Genomic DNA, 22702 nt, shown 5'->3' with positions numbered 1-22702 from the left:
TAGACACATATTCAGCAAAGATAAATAAGAATTCAACAACATCAACCAACAAGATCTAATTAATACTTACAGAACTCTCTACCCATCAATAGCAGAATGCACATTCTTTTCAAGTTTCCATGGAAGATATACCAAGATAGACCATATTTTAGACCATTAAACCTCCAGAAATTTTAAAGAATGGCAGTCCTAAAGAGTGTGTTCTCCATCCTTAAGGGACTCAAACTAGAAATCAATAACAGCAGATAAGAGGAAAATCTCCAAACACTTAGAAACTGAAAAACACACTTCTAAATAATCCATGGCTCAAAAAAAAGTCTTTTAAAAAGTGCATTAAGCTGAATGAAAATGTAAATACTTTGAGAGGCATAACTTGAAACTGTGCTGATGAAATCTATGCCACTAAATGCATACATTAGGAAGAATTGTCTCAAACCAATAACTTATGCTTCATATCTAAAGATCCTAGAAAAAGAAGAGCAAAATGAATTGAAGGCAAGCAGAAGGAAGGACATAAATTTAAGAGAAGAAATTAATGAATTTTTTAAAAGAACAAAACAGGAACATAGACCCTATAGTTATCAAAGACAATAATAAGATAACACTATGAATAGCTTTACAAGCATAAATTTGACAAAGTAGATGAAATCAACCAATTTCTTGGAAAACACAAACAACCACAACTCACCCAATATCAATTAGGTAATTTGAATAGCCCTATGATTATAAAGGAAATTGAATTTTCAATATTAAAAAATCATCTAAGAAAGAAATTTTTAGACACAGATGGTTTCACTGGATAATTCTACTAAATATTTAAAGAAGAATTAACACGAATTCTGCATAGTGTCTTTAAGAAAATGGAATAGAGGATACTACTAATGTTATGTATCAAACCAGATAAGTAAGTACAAATACAAAGAAAACTACTGACCAATATCCCTTCCGCATACAGATATAAAAATTTTTAACAAAAATATTGGCAAATAGAATTCTGCAATATATAAAAGAATTATACACCATGACTGTCTTGTGAAAGGGCCAAATAGGCAAAGCAGGCCCCAAATATCAAAGGAACCAAGAAGCCAAAGAACAAGGCAAACAAGTTCAGTTTTTATCAGTTTGAAAGGTTTAATAGAGTTACATACAGAAATGAAGGCTCAGGCAGTAGCAAGACAAAAGGGAGCCCAGCATCTTCCACCTCCTAGACCATGTCCTCATATCTCTAAAGCAGTGAGCATGTGTGGGTGATTGAAGGGACCAGTGCCTGGAGACTCTGAAGCCAGAGTGAGTTAAGAGGGAAATAAGGGGAATCCTGTGATCAGCATAAGTTCTATGCACATAGTCCATAGCTCACCCCTGGGGGAAGGAGACAGGGTGAAGGGTCTGGGTTCACCCAGATTATGAAGATGATAGTTTAGCTGCACAATGGCCAAAGGGGTTTATTCTAGGAATACAAGGATGGATAGATTTAAAAATCAAACAATGTAATATACATATCCAAAGGCTAATGAAGAAAAACACAGGATCATATCATTGTTTTTGCAGGAAAAGCATTCGACAAAATTAAACAGCCATTTATGACTACAAACTCTCTGAAAAATAAGGAACAGAGGGGATTTTCCTCAAATAAAAAGCATCTACACAAAACCTATAGCTAACTTTATACTTAATAATGAAAGATTGAATGTTTCATACCTAAGGTCAGAAACAAAGCCAAGATTTCCACTCTCACCAACTTTATTATAGTGATGGGAGTTTCAGTTAGTTCAATAAAGCTAGAAAAGGAAATAAAAGTCAAACTGTCCTTATTTGCAGGTAATATGTGTACACAGGAAATCCCAAGGAACTTAAAAAAATTCTCTTAGAACAAATAAATGAATTAGCAGAGTCAGAGAATACAAAATCAACATACAAATTAATTGTATTTCTATATACCAGTAATGAACACCCACAAAAGATACCCTTGAAGGCAAGGTAGCCTTTTGAATAAATGGTGCTGGAACAATTGGATATTCATAGGCAAAAAAGTGAAATGTGACCTGTCTCATATCTTATACAAACATTAACTTTAATGGATCATGGATTTAAATGTAAAATGTAAATTTATAAAAATTTTAGAAAAGACAACAGGTGAAAATCTTCAGTATTAGGGACATGCAAAGAGTTATTAGACTGGACACTAAAAGCACAGTTCATAAAAGGAAAATTAGATAAATCAGGCTTCATCACAATGGGAAATATTTTGCTGTGCAAAAGATTCTGGTAAGAGGATACAAGATAAGCTGCATACCGGGAGAAAATGCTTGCAAATTACATATCTGACAAAAAACTAATATTTAGAATATATCAATAGCTCTCAATAGTCAATAGTAAAACATCAAAAAAATCCAATTAGAAAATAGGTAAAAGATATGAGGAGACATTTGATGAAAGATGACATAGAAATGAAAAATAAGCACAGAAAAAGATTCTAACTTCATTAACCATTAGAGAAATGCAAATTAAAACCATGAATATCATTACATACTTGTCAGAATTGGGTATATAAATTAGGAAGCCTAATCAACAGGTCACATGCTATTCCCCCCCCACCCACTATTTTTTCTACTCCTTTTCAGATGGATTAATTTCTGTTGATCTCTCTTTAAGTTCACCAACCTTTTAATATCTTCAATCTTATATTTTGCCCATCCTTTGCATTTTTTATTTCAGAGACGATATTTTCTAGTTCTAGAATTTTCCTTTAAATCTTTTTTATTTCTTTTTTGTGATTATCTATTCACTCTATGTCAATTTTAGGTTTTTGAACACAATAGTTGTTTTAATTTTTTTGCTGCTAATTCTAGCAGCAAATCTTGGTTGCCTGTTTCTGTTTTTACTTACTTTTTTGTTTTTCTTGATCAGGGATTACATTTTCCTACTACTTTGCAGATCTAGTCATTTTGGATCATGTGCTGGACATGTTTGGTAATAGCTATGGAAAGCTGGAATTATGCTGTCTTCCTTTAAAGAGTGCCCAATTTTCTTCTGGCTGGGAGTGAACTCATGGTTGAATCCTTTCTGTGCTGATTTTAATTTTTTCTATGCTGGCCCAGATCTTAGCTAAGATAGAAAAATGAAGAACTGCACACAGAATTCTGGGAGACAACTTGCCTATCTCATGCCCATCTGGTAATGTGCCCTGCAAATTATAGCTTCTTCAGAATCTTCAATCTCTCATCTTGACTTCCTTAGCTCAGAGGATCTGCTATGCTCTGCCTCAGCTCCACCTCTGTGGTCTGCCCAGAGGCAGAAAGCTGAGACAAATATGAGGCTCATAGCATACGTTTCCTACCATACAGAATCACAGGTTTGAGTTCCTTGTTATCCAATACAAAAAAAAGTTATCACATATATTTGGCCAAGTTTTAAGCTATTTTATGGTAGGAGGGCATGTCTGAGATTGATTAATCTGTCATAGCCAGGACTGAAAAGTTGCATAGAAAGATTTTCCCTTCTTCCTCCTCCTTCTCCTCCTCCTCCTCTTCATTTTTCTTACTAGCTAGATTTTATATGTTTTAAATTTTAAGTCATATACAATTTAGAGGGAGCTAATATGAGGTAAATATCTAAACATTTCGCCTTAATTTATTGAAACAAAAATATCAATATTCTTTCCTTTCCTTACTGAGTTTTGCTGTTTAATTTACTGTGTATTTACCTTTGTATAAATTATATGTTTTGAGGATATATAATGTGGTGTATTCTCTTATTTCTTTTTGCTCTAATGGTTTTAATGATTGTGGCTTTATAAGAGATTTAAAATCTGTTAAGTGTGCCATTATTACTCAAATTCTAAAATTTCTTAGTTATAGTTATGAACTATTTATTCTCCTAGGTGAAATTTAGAATTATTTTGTAACATTAAAGAAAAATTCTATCCATCTATTTAGAGAGTATTGGTTAATAATTAATATGGGGACACTTGTTCTTGTTAATAACATTTTATGGACAGAATCAGTTTGAGAGAAAAGAAAAAATCATGGTTTATTTCTGAATAGCTTTCCTCTGACAACGAGGGCCTCTTTACCAAAGTTATTTCTATATACTGTTAGAGATATGCCTATTATTATTATTTTTAAATATGTTTTATTGATTTCAAAGAGGAAAGAGAGAGGGAGAAAGAAATAGAAACATCAATGATGAAAGAGAATCATTGATTGGCTGCCTCCTGCATGCTCCACATTGGGGATCAAGCCTGCAACACCGGGCATGTGCCCTCACTGGGAATCAGACTGTGACCTCCTGGTTCATAGGTCGATGCTCAATTACTGAGCCATGCTGGTCAGGCATATGCTGTTATTTTTTAGTGGGGATGGCAGTGATTGGAAAAAAGTAAATAAATAGAGGTAGTGATGTAGCTAACCAACCTATTTCTAAAATGTCAGAACATGGAGGTATTCTGTTTATACCATGTCATTTTTTTCATTTTGTCTCAAAAGACTTTCTTATCATAAGAGTAGAATAAACCTCCTGTGATTATGATTACAATTTACACAACTTACCAGGCAATGATGAGGGAATTCTTCAACTATATGTCACAGAATTTGAGTTTCTTATGGTTGTAAAATATGTAAAATAACTCTTCATTGAAGCAAATTCCTCACACTGTATTCATATTAATGGAAACTGTGATCAATGCCATGGAAATATTATTACACTGACAACACAAAGCTTTTCCAATTTACTTAAAATTTTTGGACTTTTAAGTGAAAAAGTCAACCTGGATGATTATGATTTCCGTTTGAACATATGTTATTGAAGGCCAACATGGGTTTATAGTGTTGAAATCCTAATAAAGCCTTCAGCTTGAATTAAACATCTTTGAGTCATGATTGATGGAATATTGATTTCCCCTTCTGTGTTTTGAAGATTTATTGTACTTTTTACAGAATTTCTAAATATACATGTCCTTTAGTTCAATTCAATTAAAAGAGAACATGCTTTTCTTTTTTGTATGTTTGTGTACATGCTAGAGCTCACAATTTTTTCTTTTTCATATTGAGACTTGAAAATATTCATCTTCTTTTTACCTAGTGGAAAGAAATACAAAACTGTGCTGCCTTTATGCATTTAGCACTATGTTAAAACTCAGTCTAGAAAATGCTGAATATGTCAAGACTTCAGAGAAGTTGTTCTGATGATGAGAGAGGGAAGTTGGCTTTCTAAATTACTTTGCCTTATGCACACTTGATGTCTATACAGGCATACCTTGGAGATATTGTGAATTTGGTTTAAGACCACTATGTGGAATAAAGTAAGTCACATGAAATTTTTGGTTTTCTAGTGCATGTAGAATTTATGTTTACCCTATACTGTAGTCTATTAAGAGTGTGATAGCATTATGCCTAGGGGAACAAGGCACATACCTTAATAAAAAATACTTCATTGTTGAAAAATGCTAACCATTATCTGAGCCTTCTGTGGGTTGTCATCTTTTTGCTGGTGGAGGATCTTCCTCATCTGCTGCCTGATCAAGGTGGTGGTTGCTGAAAGTTGGGGTGGTTCTGTCAACTTCTTAAAATTAGACAACCATGAAGTTGGTTTGCTGCATTGATGGATCTTCCTTCCACAAACAATTTCTCTACTAGTATTTAACCCACAGTAGAACCTCTTTCAGAATTGGAGGCTATCCTGTCAAGTCCTGCTGTATCTAAGCTTATGTAATATTCTAAATCTTCTGTTGTCATTTCAACAATCTCCACAGCACCTTTGCCAGGAGTAGATTCCATCTCGAGAAACTACTTTCTTTGTTCATCCATGAGTAGCAATTCTTCATCTGCTAAAGTTTTATTATGAGATTGCAGCAATTCAGTCACATCTGCAGGCTCCACTTCTAATTCTAGTTTTCTTAACTATTTCCATCACATCTGCAGTTACTTCCTTAACTGAAGTCTTGAACCCCTCAAAGTCACCCGTGAGGGCTGGATCCACTTCTTCCAAACTCCTGTTCATGTTGCCGAACGGGATCTCTGAAACACGCGGGACGTGACAAGGGATCCCACACACTTTTCCCTTCAATTACAAATATTATTAATGACATCTAGAATGGTGAATCTTTTCCAGAAGGTTTTCAGTGTACTTTGCCCAGATTCATCAGGGGAATCACTCTCTTGGCAGCTATAGACTTACAAATGTATGTACATCTTAAATAAGACTTGAAACTCAAAACTACTCCTTGATCCATGGGCTGCAGAATGGCTGCTGTGTTAGCAGGCATAAAAACAACATTAATCTCATTGATTATCTCTATCAGAGCGCTTGGGTGACCAGGTACATTGTCAATGAGCAGCAATATTTTGAAAGCAATCTTTTTTCCAAACAGTAGATCTTAACAACAGACTTAACATATGCAGTAGAGCGTGTTGTAAACAGATGTACTGTCACCCAGACTGTTTTTCCTTTTATAGAGTGCAGACGGAGTAGATTTAGCATAATTCTTAGGATTTTCAGAATGGTAAGTGAGCATTGGCTTCAGCTTAAAGTCACCAGTTGCATTAGCCCATTAGAAGAGTCAGCCTGTTCTTTGAAGCTTTGAAGCCAGGTATTGACTTCTCTTTAGCTATGAAAGTCCTAGATGACATCTTCTTCCCAAATAAGACTGTTTCATCTACACTGAAAATCTGTTGTTTAGACTTAGAGTATCCACCTTCATTATTTATCTCAGCTGGATCTTCTGGATAACTTGCTGCAGCTTCTGCAATAGCACTTGCTGCTTCACCTTGCACTTTTATGTTATGAAGGCACCTTCTTTCCTTAAACCTTGTGAACCAACCTCTGCTAGCCCCAAGCTTTTCTTTTGCAGCTTTCTCATCTCTGTCAGCTTTTATAGAATTGAGGAGAGTTAGGGCCTTGTTCTAGATTAGGATCTGGGTTAAGGGAATGTTGTGCATGTTGGATCTTTTATCCAGACCACTAATAAAACTTGCTCTGTATCAGCAATAAGGCTGCTTTGCTTTCTTACCATTCATGTGTTCCCTGGAATAGCGCTTTTAATTTCCTTCCAGAACTCTTCCTTTGCATCACAACTTGGTAACTGCTTGGAGCAAGAGGCAAAGCCTCTCTCCTTCTACTCTTCCTTTATCCCTAACTTAATCTGTCTTTGAAAGTATTAATCTCATTTATGGTCACAACGAGTCTGTGAATAGGTACTATGATTATTCTCATTTTACAGACAAGAAAACGAGGGCACTGTAAAATTATATACCTTCGGAGAATGTCCTCTAAAATATCACTCCTCTTTTCCCAAATTCTGAGCCAGTTGACAAGGAAGCCAAAAATGTCAGATAGTGGAAAGTAAAAATACCCCATTTATGACTGACACTAGAATGTGGTTTATTTCTGTAGGCAATTGGACTTGCTAAGAACAAACCTCAGGCATAGCCCTGCTAGCCTGGGCAGACCTTTCCACACGCGCACGGACAGTATCCTGTAAGAGGTAGGGCATGTGCTCAAACTTGCATTCACACGTTCCCCTAATAAGTTCCCCAACCAGGTAGGCCATCCATTCCCAGGGTAATGAGGCAATGGAGAGAGGGATGCCCAATGGTTGAAGCTAATGCAGTCTCTCTGGGTGGAAGGAAACAGCAAGAATGCAGGACAGTTGTTTTCCTCAACCAGCTGCTAAGTGGGGTAGCCGATCCACTCCTTGGTATACACTGGCTTTCTTTCCAGGATGTCGGTAAGATAATGAACATGAAGGATTTAATACTGGTACTAGCTATTAATATTACAAATAATAGAGAGTGATCGCCAGTCTTGGAGTCAGGTTTTTCTGCCTCCTGAGCTCAAACACTTCACCATTTTTTTTGCCTCCCAAGGCGTGCTCATGGGAAGGGAGTGTTTTTCCATTGTATTGGCTACTGATCTTTCAACAGAGTAACTTTGTCTTATGCTCACCCACCTAAGACAGGACAAAGGAGAGGCAGAGGTCTACAGTGGACATCGATATCCTTCAGCAGCTGCACGGGGAGCCTTTGGCCGTCACTCAGTAGGAATGGTCTGTCTTGCAGTGGCTGGCAGCGGCTTTAGAAAGTCAGGCTTTGTTCTTTCTCAATCAGGCTTAGCTAGGTCTTGAGCAAAACAAAAGCAGTTGTTTTTTTTTTTTGTTGTTGTTTTTTTTTAAAGAAAACTAGTGCTTTGTCCAGGAACACCTTGTCAGCTTCAAAGACTCACTTCTGTGGAAACTAAGCAGCTTGAGCAGAATGCTGCCAATTTACAGAAAGTTTGAAGATTCTTGAAGATTCTTAGTTGGCAGCAACTACTTTTTTTTTTTATTAATTTGAAAGGCTCTTTTATGAATAGTCCACCGTTTGCAGAAACAAATAAAAGTGAATGATACTTTCACAGAAGTTCATTTTTTCTTGTGAATATCGGGGTTATAGAGTCAGATGTTAAAAATTTTTAGGGTTGTGTGTATACATGCCATATATAAGTCCATATCTATATCTGTCTGTCTGTCTATCTATCTATCTACCTATCTGTCTATCTAGAGAAAGAAAAACTGGGATGAACCTCTTCATGCCATTTTGTGACTTCTGCACTCTCCTTTACTGGAAGCTTATTATGTGCTAGGCACTGTGCTTTTTGCCTGCATTACCTCATTTAAGATCTTGTCTCTCTTGTTAACTTTTGTACCCCAGTGTCTGGTGCAATGCCTTATACATAGCAGGCATTCAGTAAATATTTGTTGATTGTTGAAACCATGAAATACTAAAAATGAAGCCATCTATACTAATAAAAGAGTAATATGCTAATTAGACTGGGAGACCTTCCGGAGACCTTCTGGACATCCTTCCAGACAAAGCCCGGGGCTTGGCCGGCCTGCAAACCACCCCCAAACGGCCCTCAGCCCCTCACCCAGGCCAGCCACGCCTCCCAGTGGGGACCCTCACCCTGATGGGGGCGTGGGAAGCCTGCAAACAGCCATCAGCCCCTCTCCCAGGCCAGCCACGCCCCCCTCCAGCAGGGACCACCACCCTGAAGGGGGCCTGGCCAGCCTGAAAATGGCCCTCAGTCCCTCACCCACACAGGCACCGCTCCCAGTGGGGACCCCCCACCTCGATGGGGGCATGGCCAGCCTGAAAACTGCCCCAGGCCCCTCACCCAGGCAGGCCCTGCCCCCCAAGGGAACCCCCACCTTGATCCGGGACCCCCCTTCAGGGAAGACCAGCTGGCCCCCACCCGTGCACCAGGCCTCTATCTATACTAATAAAAGGGTAATATGCTAATTAGACCAGGAGACCTTCCAGGAGACCTTCCAGATGTCCTTCTGGACAAAGCCATGGTGGCGGGGCTGAGGCAGAGGTGGTTAGGGGCAATCAGGCCAGGAGGAGAGGGCAGTGGGGGTTATTAGGCTGGCAGGGGGGGTGCAGTTGGGGGCAAGCAGGCTGGCGGGGGGGCAGTTGAGGGCAATCAGGCTGGAAAGGGGGGCAGTTGGGGGTGAGCAGGCCAGCAGGGGGGGCAGTTAGGGGCAAGCAGGCTGGCGGGGGGGAGGGGGCGAGTTGGGGGCAATCAGGCTGGAAAGGGGGCAGTTGGGGGTGAGAAGGCCAGTGGTGGGGGGAGGGCCAGTTGGGGGTGAGCAGGCTGGCGGGGGATGGCAGTTGGGGGCAAGCAGCCCAGCAGGCAGAGTGGTTAGGGGCAATCAAGCAGGCAGGCAGGTGAGTGGTTAGGAGCCAGCGGTCCTGGATTGTGAGAGGGATGTCCAACTGCCAGTTTATGCCCGATCCAAACCAGCAGCCGGACATTCCTCAAGGGGTCCCAGATTTGAGAGGGTGCAGGCTGGGCTGAGGGACACCCCACCCCCCATGCACGAATTTGTGCATGGGGCCACCAGTCCTATATAATAACAGGCTAATATGCAAATAGACCGAATGACAGAACAACCAAACAACAGAACAACCAGTTGCTGTGACATGCACTGGCCATCAGGGGGCATGCGCGGAACATGGCAGGTGTCCGCTGCAGCGGGATGGTAGAGCAGATGAGCGGGGGCACCAGACCAAGGCGGAGCACGGGTTTCTGCCATTGGGGTGAGCCTCTGGTGGTTACTGAAAATTCTTTGCTCCCGTGCACTGCGGTCCCACCTGGTGCTCACACCCACTACAGGCGCTGGAGCCGCTGCTTGCATCTATTGCCAGTGCCGGTCCCGCTCGCACCTGCAGCTGGTGCTAGAGCTGCTGCTCACACCGACTGCCGGTACCCGGTGCTGGTCCTGATTGCTCGGCGCCATCAGTGGGTGTGAGTGGCGGCTGCCAAACCTGATCACCCCTGAGGGCTTCTCCATCTCCCCCTGCTCCTGCGGGGTGATCGGGGCAGCAGCTGCCACTTGCACCTGCTGATGGCACCAGCCGCAATCGCTCCGCCCCTTCAGCAGGTGTGAGTGGGGCTGGCTCTGTCAGCACACGGGAATGGCAGCAGTGGGAGTGAGGCTGCTGGCAGACAGGGGACGGTGGTGGGAGGGGCCGGGCAGGGTGCGGAGGATGGGCCGAGACCCGCTCCTGTGCCCACCACAGCCTCACGGCTCACAGTTCCTTTTAAGGTGCACGAATTTGTGCACTGGGCCTCTAGTTAGTTAATATGAAGGTATTAAACCAGTGATGTACATGTTTCTGATATTCTATTTAAAAAAATATATTTTATTGATTTTTTACAGAGAGGAAGGGAGAGGGATAGAGAGTTAGAAACATCGATGAGAGGGAAACATCGATCAGCTGCCTCCTGCACACCCCTTACTGGGGATATGCCCGCAACCAAGGTACATGCCCTTGACCAGGGATCAAACCTGGGACCCTTCAGTCAACAGGCCGACGCTCTATCCACTGAGCCAAACCTGCTAGGGCTTCTCTAGTTTTCAATTCCTGCTTCTAGCTTATTCAACAATAACATTATTAAGTACTTACATTGTGACAGAAGGTATACATCACTCTGAGGATATAGCTAAACAATTCACATTCCCTAGATTTAATGAAGTAAAATTATTGCCCAGCATATGCCAATATTAACTGGTGAATTTTGAGGCATTATGTTTTATGATTTATTTGAGGCTTTATTAAACAGATTTGGAGGGGTCACACATCATGTTTGAAGTGCTTATAAATACTGATTTCTAATGGTCTGAATTGATGATGTGGTGATGACAACGTTCCAAACATTACTTTGTTCTTCTAAGAGTTAATCAAAGTAACATCCTTCTGTCTATTTTTGCATTTAACCAACTAAGTCAAGCAACCCGAATTTAGTTTTACTTTTGCAGAATATAATCTTCAAAGAAGAAGATAATGATAATCGGGACTATTTTTTATTATCCTTTAGTAATCAGCTTCAGTGCCAAGCATTGTGCGGGCCACTTGACATGTGATTTCTAATCCTTAAAACACCCTGCAAGGTAGGCACTGTTATTCCAGTTTCACAGGTGAGGAAAACCAGTCCCAGAAAGGAGACCTGACTTGGCCAAGATACACCGTTAGTGCCTGGTGCCCAGAGAACTCCAACCAGGTCAGACTTCAAAAGCTTCACCTTTCATCAGGCAGTATTGCCCTTCTTCACGATCTATAATCAGAGTATCAAAGAATGTCCTACATAATTGAAACTCCTTTTTATTTCATTCATTTACCAGAAGTCCCAAGATTATATGTTAAAATCCTCATCTTCTTTAAAAGAAATGTGAGCGAGGCCAGAGAATCAGGAAAAAAAAATTATAGTATATCAAAGAAGTATCTAATTTTCACTAAATCCTAAATCTCTAAGAAAATAGAATTAAGTTAATATTTAAAATGGAACAGGGAATATATAGTGCATAATAAAACATATGCATATTCCAGACAGAGAATAGATAAGAACCTTTCTTTCTTTTTTGTTCAGTTTATTCAACTTACATATTTTTAAATAATTTATCTCCAACTTCTAAAAATATGGCCTTTATTCTTTGATCTTAATCCTGTTTTTCATTTATAGGAAAGTGATATTTTTATGGGCCAGTGAAGCTTATATACCATTGAATGACATTTAGATACTATAGTTATTTCCATGTGAGGAGAATTAATCTCTTCCCGGAGGGGGCTCAGTCCTTCTCTCTGATGCTGGTTCCATGGTGAATATCTACAGTTACATTTACTGCCTGAAAGAGCACAGCCTTCAGTGTGTTTTAAATCTGAAATAGAGAAAAGATTTTACTAAGCTTCCATGTAACAATTTGTTGAACTACCTCTGTGGTATATTTTGTGACAGGTAATTAACAAATACATGCTTTTATGTTTTGATGGCCAATTTTTAATAGAAATTAATCTTACTCATTGTGAAAGAATTGAATGTGATATTGAGTGAGAAAATTGAGTTAAAATTTTTGCAGTTGTAAACAAAAGAAAAACACACTAGAATATGTTTGTGATAATGGAATTGTAGCTTTTACACTGAATTAAACTTTCTAAAAAGAAGTAACTCAGGTTGATTCTTTTTAAAATATTGACTTGATTTTTATTTTCAGACCTGTCTCAGAGAATCTTCTTTCTTTAGGCAGTAGCACACACGCTGGTTCCATGGGCAATTTTTCTTCCTTTCCTTGCCATTCTCCTTCCCTCCTCACCTTTTTGAAGCCGTATGTCCACTAGCGATGGCTAAACTAGGATTGGGAATGCTTTCAGGTTTGATGTTTTTTTGCTGGGCCTTTGGCAAAGGTCCATTGCAGACACTAAATTGCTCTATGAAAAATGTTAGTTTAGTGATTGATTGGTAATTGGGAGTGGATTTGACCCCATGGACTTGTTTTCGAATTTCCATAATGGAACCACTGTTCCCATTGGAATTAAATAGGCACTGAGCTTGGGCCCTCTGCTCTGGAACTGCCTGGAATTGCTTTGTCTGCCTGTTTATCTCTTGGTATCATTTTATAACTGTGGTCACTGAGCTCTGTTGGGAAATGTAATCTAACTAAGGTGGTAAGATTTTTTTTTTTTTTTTAAAGGAAGGGAGAGAGAAAAGAGAAAGATTCAGTTTTGTGGGTGAAAATCCCAGAGGAAACTGAAATTCAGCATGAGCTGTGTTTCCTTGTTAGTGCTCACCTTTTAGATACATGACAGCAGTAGGATGTTAGAAGCAGAGTGGAAGGAGATGATGAAAATAGTTCTGATCATTAAAGCAAGGGACAAAAACAGCAGACTAGGTGACTGTCCTCTGTGTCCGGAGCAGGTACGGCTAATATATCTGTCCTGACAGGCAGATACATCAGGCTCACAAATTATAGGCTTTTACTGAGAATTTTGCAGCAAGATTAAGGTTTTGATATGAATGCCTTCTGGTGACAATTATCAGTTTGAAGAAACTGTATTATACCTTGCAGAAGGAGGGCACCCATCTCAGGTCACTGAACACTCAGTCTTCTAGTTGTGCTTGAGCCATCCTGTGTAGCAAAATGCATTCCTGATTTAACGACTAAAAGGGAGGCAGGCACTTTTAGAGAAAGAAAGTGGAGGTGTGCACAAGCTCTTCAAATGAATTCTGCATATATACCATGGGGAAAAGTAGCTAGTCCAAAGAAACAAATGCAATCAATACATCCCATTGACATGTGTCCTTTAAAACACAATTAATTTATCTTCAATGATTCTTGAAGCAGGAGAATTTTCACATTGCCACGCCTCCTCCTCCCCAAAAGATGTCAAATATACTTAGCCCTCCCCTCAGTTTTAGTGGTTATGTGGAATTCTTTGGTGTTTAAAATTTTAATTTCTTGGTTGTGCTTATTTTGTGGCATTTAAAATTACTTTGAAGCATTTTATATCGTATTTTCTAATAGTTTGACAAGGTATCTCTCATAAGGATATCAATGAAGAGAAAGGTGTTATTTAGATGGGACAAGGAAGAGGGTGGAGAATAGGGGAAGCCATTGCTGGATATTCTTATCACTGGATGTATGAAAAAGAAAGGCTTGCGTGAAAATGGAAAAATAAGAAAATAAAGACCAGGTATGCTTAGAAATGGTGTTGGGTGAATGTAGCCAAGTGTGTGTGTGTCCGAGAGAGAGAGAGAGAGAGAGAGAGAGAGAGAGAGAGAGAGAGAGAAAGAAAATATGATATTGTTTGTTTAAGCACACATGGTTTCAATGAGCCCAGAATTCCATTCTTCCCCTTAACCTTTTGCATTCGGATGTCAAGTGTGACTCGACACGGTTAGCATAGAGATTAAAATTACTCTTTGAATGTATCAATAACTTGAAATATAAAAAAATCCAAATAAATAAGTTTGTATGAAAAGAAACTCCAGTTTTGTATTCTACTGCTGCGCTTTGTAAAATCTGGGGTATTTACAAAATTAAATCCTGAGTAGAATAAAGGAATCGAGAAAAAAGCAAGCGAGTGCAAAGGGTTAAGACTTTGTTCTTCAGATTTTCTTTTTGTCTAGTTGGTTTCTTTTTTAGTTGTTTTTTCATGAACCTTTCACTATTTGTTAGTATTTTTCTGTACATGTACAGTAATGGGAATGTTGTGGTTTTTTTTTTTCCAATTTTAAATATTGAATTTAAGTTGGAACAAGGGGGCATTTGCTTTCAGTTCTGGTGGATGAGGACTAAGCTACATTTCCCACAGGGTCACACACATGGTGTTCTGTCACAGGAACCACTAGGAGTTCACTTGCATTGGGGACCTTGGACCTTGATGGGAAAAACCTATTTCTCAATAGTCAGTGCCTCAAAGTTTGCTCTAAAAATAATGCTCAGGGCTTGGTGGCGAGGGTAATGTGAAGTCAGTCAGCTACATGCCTTCCCTTACCACTTCTTGGCAACTAAAATATTGGAATCATAAAACAATTCTGTTTCAACGTGGCCATAACATAGCACCACACATGGGGGAGAGGACATGATTACACTCGTGGGCAGACCTGGCATGGTTCTGTGCATGCAGACATGCTAGATATCACACACAGCTGCAACTTATCAACGATCCCACCTCCTAGACGTGATGCTGTCCCCATATGGGCAAGACCAGGTCACTGTAGCAGCCAGTTTCCAGGCCCAGCAGAACAAGCACTGGAGGCACTACCATCTGTGAGGGATGCTGTTGGAACCTTTGGAAGTTGCACAGCATCACCCGTGTACAGCAGTCACAGACCTCATTGTCAACAGGAGTTGCATGATGCAGTGGCCTTAAGACAAGTCTTGGGGCAAAGTGGTGCCTCAGAGATTCCCTCCCTGTTGGCTTAGTGCCTGTGGGGCTTGGATGCTATGGGGTGCCTTCCGTGTCGAAAATGTCAGACACCAGACTGGGCTACATAGACCTTAGAAACATACTCCCGAAACAGTGGAAGCAGGGAAGGAGAAGTCAGATGTCCCCTTAGTGGTCAGGAAGGCTCATTTCTAACAAATGGGACTGTTCCTTGGGAATGCCAGGAATCACTGGTAGAGTGGGGGGTGGTTAGGGAGCTGCACGTCAGGCAGGAATGGATGATGCCTAGAACCAAGCTATACTGTGGTGTGTGTTTTTTTCTGTTTGTTTGTTTTTTAGTATAAAATCAATCGTTTTTTCTTTTTCTTTTTAAATTTATCTTTATTGTTGGAAGTATTATATATGTCCCCATTTTTTCCCCTTTGACCCCCTCTAACCCTCACCTGCCCCCTGCCTCAGGCCTTCACCAAACTATATTGTCTCTGTCCATGGGTTATGCATATATGCATACAAATTCTTTGGTTAATCTTTTGATTTTACTCCTGCTTGCCTTTGTTTTGCCCCTCTTATCTGTACCCTCCTCAGACCTGTGAAACGTGAGATCAAATGAAGTGTGCAGCATTGATCACCTGGCACTGCTCATATTTCGGGTGGGAACTGGCACAAAATTCCTTGCAGTTGGGCTTCGAATCAAGAGCAAAACAACTGCTTTGAAGTTTCCAATTTCTTACCTAGGACTCGTTTTCTACCTTTGATATTACATTCTAATATAAACAAATGCTGCCCCAAATAGGGAGTTAGATAGATTTTTGGAAATATTTTGAAAACACATTGCTTTGCAGTTTTAGTCAAATTTAAGTATGATAGAGCAGAAAAGAAAAACTCATTCATTTTTTTTTTGATGTCCAACAAATACCCTAATTAATACTTGATGTTAGATTTCTAGAGACCTTCACCTACAGGCAATATTTATAATTTGATCCATATCAAGTATAAAGGTCGCTTCTTATCTTTTCCTTCAGAAGTTACAGGTTTGCTAAAATTAAAAATATTTCTGAAATATCCTCCTTTACTTCAAAGAAGTTCTATAAGATAACAAAATTATTACTTAGAATAGTATAACTGCCATAAAGGCATGGTAAGAATGAACCTCTCTGTTTTCTGGAAGCTGTTTCTTATGGCAGAGGACAAACAAATATTAGACAGACAGTTTGACTGTTTGCATTTTTGGCTCAAGAACAAGCGCTGATGTCTCACAGGAGGCTGAGCATGTTCACAAGCATGTTCACGCTATGATTTATTTTTATGACTTACTGACATATGTTATGGGCAGTAGAATGGGATGTCTTCTTTTTTTCCCCATGGCTTGTTAATATTTAAATGAGCAGACAGAACCACACATCTCTTTCCTCCAGGCCCTGTGGGTCTTGCTTTTTTATCTTTCTTCTTATTGAAATAGACAAGAATGAAAATGTTTGCAAATGGGGCTTCCTTCCTAATTTAGCAAGGTTCAAGAAAATGCTAACTTCTTACAAAGTATTATCTCCAAATGCTCTTTACACAGATTCATTTTCTCACTGCAGTCTTTATGGAGCCATGAGCCAGACCATGGAAGAAGTTGGGAGATCTCCACTTTCTCTATATACAATCACAAAGTGTCATTCGCCTCTCTGATGCATCCAAGTTATAAGTTGCTGACTTCCCTGTTCTGGAACTTAAGAATTAGGAAGAAAAAAAAAATAAAACCACTCAGAAAAAAAAGTCCTCAAGTGAGTCAGTGTCAATGAAAGGGACTACCTGATACAAATACCACATCAGCATCAATTTTGTCACTTAAGAATTTTGAGATCAGAAGCAATTACATTCAATAGCACCTTGTTTTTATGCGGCTACCCTTCATAGCCTTAGCTAGTAAGTCGGCCTGCACCATAATTTACACTGACATCTAATTTCTGTGGATCTGCAAGCAATCTAACAGAAGATGGAGCTACTAAGAGGAGAGGAGTCCAAACGTATCACTGCAGACATAAAGATTCATTATTTTTGCCAATTTCAAAAGTGAACCTTATAAATATCTATGCCTTCCCCTCTATTTTGCATATCTCTGTACTTGAATTAATTTATGTTTTAGGCAAATTATTTCTACTTAAAACTAGATATTAAACACTACAAAAAAAGCACCTTAGTACAGTAACTACTCTAGTTATAGATTTTTTCATCTTAGAAAATTTGCTATAGCAAGAGCAAACACTAAGACCTTTTACAAAAGTACAGCCCCACCAAGGACATTCTATCTGTGGTGCACACTATTTGGAATGTCTACCAGTTTGCTCCAGTTTCCCCCATACAAGGAAAGGGGTTTTGAGAGATCATCCTGGGTCCTACCTCCCTGGGACCCCTCCCTTCCTGGCTGTAGGCCATTAGCAATTGACTCAAATTTAAGTCTAATTAGAGTCCTCCCAGGGTTTTAAAAACTGACACTAAGCAGACATTTTGGTCCTTCTTTGACGGTGAGACCACCAGATGAGTGGCTTGGAAACTTTATGTCACTGAATATATGGAAGAATTAGACATGGAGGAGCTCAGGCTTTTTCAACTTTGGTTCTATGGGTATTTGGGGCCAGAAAAGTTTTTGTTGTGGGGACTGTCCTGTGAATTACAGGATGTTTAACAGCTTCCTTCACACCTAGTAATCAGATTCCATTAGCACTTTCCAGTTGTGGCAACCAGAAGTGTTTCCTGACATGCCAAATGTCCTCTGGGGAGCACTATTACCCCAGCCCTCTGCAGACATCCAGTAGAATAGAGGAAGCATAGGCAACACATGGAGAGAAGTAGAAACTAGAAAGGGCAAGTACGTTCTTACATTGTCTTAAAGATATTGAAATTCTTGTTTTTAAGTCTCAGGTGTATTTCTGCCCTTTCCACCTGAAGCAGTTGGCATAGTTTCCTTTTTCCTTCGTATTTACCCCCTAAAAATTTGAGTTGGGAGTTATGTGTAGCCAAGTAAAATAGTCCTGACTAATATGGCAATAGATTGTGGTAGATTAAGCTTATTTTAAAAGGCCATTTTCAATAGCAAGTGATATACATACTAGAGAAGTTCTTACCCCCCCCCCCCAGTCTTCCCCCCAATTTTAGAAACAGAGGTTTTTAATAAACAAGTTAATTTAAGAAGGTAGCAATGGGTGAGTGAGTGGAATGGGGAACACAGAGTTTTAGTTTTGCAAATGAAAAGAGTTCTGTGGATGGATGGTGGTGGTGATAGCACAATAATGTGAATGTACTTAATGCTATACAACTGTACACTTAAAAATGGTTAAAATGGTAAAACTTATGTGTATTTTCCTACCGATTTCAAAAAAGAAATGGGGAAGATAAAAGGAGAGAAAAGGAACCTTGTGTCGGGCCAGGTTTGGTTTATGAGTTCGTGATGAGCTTATTGGTTAGTAATTCATCTTGGAGCAGATACACCACCCACAGTTTACCAAATTGACAGCATTTTGCCTCTGCATGTGATGCTATTATTCTTTCAGCAGTTGCTTTTGAAGAAGATGTATTGAGGCACAGATGAAAACCTTCTGAATTATTCTCTGTCAGTGTCTTTGTGTTTTAAAGCTGCTTCAGGTCACCTTCAGAAACCTCTAGACCTGGTACTGAAACGCAGGGTTCGGGGTGCAGACTTTTCTTCCCGTGGGTTCTTGTCCTACGAAGTTTGAATAAACTTGCGGACTAAAGACTTCTTTAATAAAAAATGTAGAAGTTTATTGGAAGCAGATACAAACTCCATGTGGGCAGAGGTGTCTCCAAAGGGGACCTCTTAGGGAGGGGCCCCCAAATGGGAAAAGCCTGCTCTCTTTCTCTCTAATGGGAAAAAAAAATCCCACCTTGTGTCCCTTTGTCTCCAGTTTATATATTCTGCAGTTCTTTCTTTGAACTTGACCCTTTCTAATTGGACCTTTCATTAATTTAGGGCCCCCATGCTCTCCTCATTGGTTATTTTGTTACATAGTATCAGTTTCAAAGGCCAAAGCCCACATAGTGAAGCCTCTTTCTATGCCCTTATCTTGCAACATTCCTCTATTCTCTGTGAAAATATATTTCCTTCTTTCCATTATCCTGTGACTTCTTTATCCTCTGTGAATGTATGTCTTCCTCCCCCCTTATCCTGTGGCCTTTTTCTATCCTTTGTACAAGTAAGATAAGCATTTTGGCATCTCCAAGCTGTTCAGGTCAGGGCTGCTTTTGATCTACCTTATAATTGCTTTAATTGCTCAGGCCAGAGATACCTCTGTATTTCACATATGCGTTCCTCCCCCATGGACCCTCTCTATTCCCTAAGACTCTCTAAACCTGCCTGTTTTATTTCTAATTTTTTCCCCCAGTACTACCTACTGCCTATCAGAGAATTGCAAAGCTGTCTTGACCACGAGTGGGCTTAACTCATTCAGAACCCTACATCTTGAGCTTCACACTGTGCGGCGGTGTTTTTGTTGCTTTTTTTCCCCTTCTCCTCAAAAATGGCTTGTCTTCTCAATCCCAGAGACTGATTAGTTATAGCTAGAGGCATTTAGGGATGTGTTCTTAGAACACTGAAAAAGGGCCATTGCTCATCTGGGGTCATAGATTGTTTCTGATCATGAAGAGAAAAGGGGTCTATGGGCACAGATTGGCAAAGATGACCATGTCAGAGGGACAATAGGACCAAGAGGAAAAAGCATCTTGAAATAATGATGTGCTTGAAATGAAGGAAATGTTTATTTCATTTTGAATTCTAGCTGAGGTATTTTACTACAATCTCAGCAGATATGATCTTTACAGCTAAAACATAATACAAACAGATTTTTTTTATTTGAGTGGCTGATTAGAAACTATTTGCATTTAATAGAAATATAACAAAAATATCTAAAAGCTATTTGGGGTGGGGTGGTGTTGTGGGGAAGGCAGATTTATTAAACTATAAAAAGTTCCTTAACTCCTTAATCATTTAGACAGATAGTCAATTTTCTCATCAGAGGCCATATTTTGCCCTTAAATTTGGAGGTGGAGTTGGTGATAAGGCAGTGAGGCCATAATCCAATTTCCCCAAGAAAGTAAATGAAACCCAAAATTTTAATAAAAGCTAAAAAATGAAGACATGAAAAACTAGCAATAAATAAATAAATAAATAAATAAGAAAGAAAAGAAATACCTGTTAGATTTCCTAATCGAGTTAATCTCCCCAGTACACAAGAAAAGGCTTTGTGACAACTTAAATATTTCCCATATACTCAGCTTAAATTATAGTTATTAAATACTAGAAATTTGTCTTATCAGTCATATTCTATGCAAGGCATGAACACAGCTAAAATGATTGAGATATTATTATAAGTGTCTTTTAAACCATGAGTTCTTATAGTATAGGTATTTTCTAAGAAATATTAGGGTGCACAAAGTGCTCTGTTATCTCGCTGAACAGATGAGACACAGTATTACATCTAAGGCAGTGGTTGGCAAACTCATTAGTCAACAGAGCCAAATATCAACAGTACAATGATTGAAATTTCTTTTGAGAGCAAATTTTTTAAACTTAAACTTCTTCTAACGCCACTTCTTCAAAATAGACTCGCCCAGGCCGTGGTATTTTGTGGAAGAGCCACACTCAAGGGGCCAAAGAGCCGCATGTGGCTCGCGAGCCGCAGTTTGCCGACCACGGATCTAAGGCATTATGGCAAAAATCCGTGTCACCTAGCTGTTTTCATCATATCCACAGGCATTTCTCATATTTATAATTTGAGGCAGCATGGTATTTTGGTAAGATAGTTAATTGGCAGGATCTACCAATTTTGTCTTATTTGTAAATGTTCTTCACATGTGGTTTCAAGGGAAAGGATGAATATTCTATGAGGCAAAAGAGATGTCTGTGTAGGTTTAAATATAGTCCTGCAGAGAAGCTTGAAGAGATCGGAGGAGTTTTCACGTTTGTTGGACAGTGGACACTTTTCAGAATCTAGGACAATCATAAAATTTATCATCCAAATATGAACACTTTGAGAGGGTACATGGAGTCCAATGAATAATTATTCTGAGAGAAGAGGCATAAGCAAGGATTATCCCAGGCAAACTGGGAGGTTATAGCCATTTTGAAAATTTGATGAAAAGTATGTACCCACTTCTCAGAAAAAAAAACATGTGTGATGCATGCACATTGCAAGTGTTCCATGCATCACTCAGCAGAGTTCACATCTCCTTTTTAAGAACCCAGATGCATTTGTTCAACATTTACTTGTTGCTTGTCTACTTTGTCCCATGCCCTCTTTTTAGATGCTGGAGATGTAACACTGCACAAAACTAAAAATTTCTATGCTTCTGGGGATTGATATTTGTTGGGGAATTCTGACAACATGGGAGGGAGAATTCTAAAGATGGTCCCCAGAATTCCCGTCACCTGGTTGTTCAAGCAAACACTACTCTAAATATTGCTGAGATAGGATTTTGCTGATGTAATTAAGGGTAAGGGTCTTCATATAGGGACGGTACCCTGGATTATCCTGGTGGGCCCAGTCCAGTCACTTGAATCTTCAAAAGCGGGAGTCAAAGAGATGTGGCGGAAGAAGACAGCAGGAGTGACGAGGCTGAAGGGGTAGTTAATGAGATTTAAAGCCTGAGGAGAACTATAGATCTTCCACTGACGGCTTTGAATGTAAAATGTGGGGGCCATGAGCCAAGGAATGCAGGCAGCCCTTAGAAACTGAGAAATACTGCCCACTGACTGCCCCCCACCAAAATGTTTTTTTTTTTCTTTTCATTTCTGCACCCACTTAGAACTGAATTCTGCCCAAAACTTGAATTAATTTGGAACTGAAGTCTTCCTAGAATCGTATGCTTGGAGCTGAGCCCCCCGGGACCTTGATTTCAGCCACGTGTAACCTACAGCAAAGAAGCTGGCCAAGCCCACTGGACTGATCTACAGAACCGTGAGATGATAAGTTTACATTGTTTCAAGCTAAGTTTGTGGTGATTTGTCACAATGGCAATAGAAAACTAGCACACACAAAAAATTAGCAAAATACTTACTAGTGGGTTATGAATGCTAAGGAGTAAAAAATAAGAGAGGAAGATATTAAATTGGGGAAGAAATGGAATTTTATGTAGGATTTCCAGCCAGGGCCTCATTGAGAAAGGTGACTTTAAAAAAAAAGACCTGAAAGTTATGAGGGAGTGAGTCATGAAGGTATAGGGGAATGTGGGGGTGGGGGAGGAAGGGCTGAGGGGAAAAGCCTTCCTTACGGAGGGAACAGTAAGAGCAAGGCCCTGAGGCGGGAGCAGGTTTGATTGTGTGAAGAGTAGCAGTGAGGCCAGTACAGCTGGGGCAGAGTGAACTCAGAAAGTGTAGGAGCTGAAGTAAAAAGGAAAGGGGCCATTTTCTGAAAGCCTTGGAGGCCACAGCAAAGACTTCAGTGCATTCTCTCTGAGTGCCTGGCGGCGTCATGAGACGGTTTTGAGTCAGGGATGGAGCGCAT

The sequence above is a fragment of the Eptesicus fuscus genome, chromosome 10 (genome assembly GCF_027574615.1).
Source record: "Eptesicus fuscus isolate TK198812 chromosome 10, DD_ASM_mEF_20220401, whole genome shotgun sequence".
In the NCBI taxonomy this organism is placed as follows: Eukaryota; Metazoa; Chordata; class Mammalia; order Chiroptera; family Vespertilionidae; genus Eptesicus; species Eptesicus fuscus.
The sequence above is the reverse complement of the archived record's forward strand: the minus strand, read 5'-3'. Positions refer to the sequence as shown.